This window comes from Theobroma cacao, chromosome 5 (assembly GCF_000208745.1).
Source record: "Theobroma cacao cultivar B97-61/B2 chromosome 5, Criollo_cocoa_genome_V2, whole genome shotgun sequence".
In the NCBI taxonomy this organism is placed as follows: Eukaryota; Viridiplantae; Streptophyta; class Magnoliopsida; order Malvales; family Malvaceae; genus Theobroma; species Theobroma cacao.
In genome coordinates this window covers 7,843,465-7,844,049 of record NC_030854.1, presented here as the reverse complement: position 1 = coordinate 7,844,049, position 585 = coordinate 7,843,465, and the positions used below count along the sequence as shown (strand labels likewise).

The 585-nt window shown below is 34.5% G+C and overlaps 1 long non-coding RNA gene across 1 annotated transcript in view; it reads right to left on the bottom strand.

Annotated features, from left to right (window-relative positions):
• The window catches only part of LOC108662196, a 4,346-nt gene continuing 3,761 nt past the window's right edge, over nucleotides 1-585 (bottom strand). The window contains exon 3 of the long non-coding RNA XR_001927998.1: nucleotides 1-122. This is a non-coding gene — a long non-coding RNA (uncharacterized LOC108662196). The remainder of the gene's footprint in view (nucleotides 123-585) is intronic.

Sequence of the window (585 nt, the reverse complement as noted above, 5' to 3'; positions counted from 1 at the left end):
AACAAAAGGGATACTCGACTCCCAGCGGAGAGACTCGGGCGAAAGTTCAGCTATTGAATGACGAGATACCTACCAAGGAAATGAATCTACGAGAACACCTCGACCTAGTTACCGGCTGCCTCCTGATATGAAATCATGAAGTTGAAAACGGTGAGTATAAACCTAGTGAGTTGACAAAGGAAGGGAACAAGCAAAAGATTAGGAAAGTTTAAAAAAATAATGATGCACTTATTTTCAAAACAATGCAATTTAGTTTAGTTCTTATTAAAACCCCTCATTTCAAACTGATTAAATAAATTCCTTAATGTTGAGAGTCCATGATCAATTATGGTGCTAAAGAAATGGAAAATGGGGCAGCAACCAAACATGGTAGCAAGCAAAACAAAATGTTTCTCGCTGCAATGACAAATTCAACTTAAAAATACTTAACAATTTCCAAGGTTCAACATGCAAGATTTCACATACATTACAACCATATACAATATTCATGAACTTCCTATTACGTAAATATATATATACATATATATATATATATGTATGTATAGATATACATACATAACCACCAATACCACCACCACCTCACCA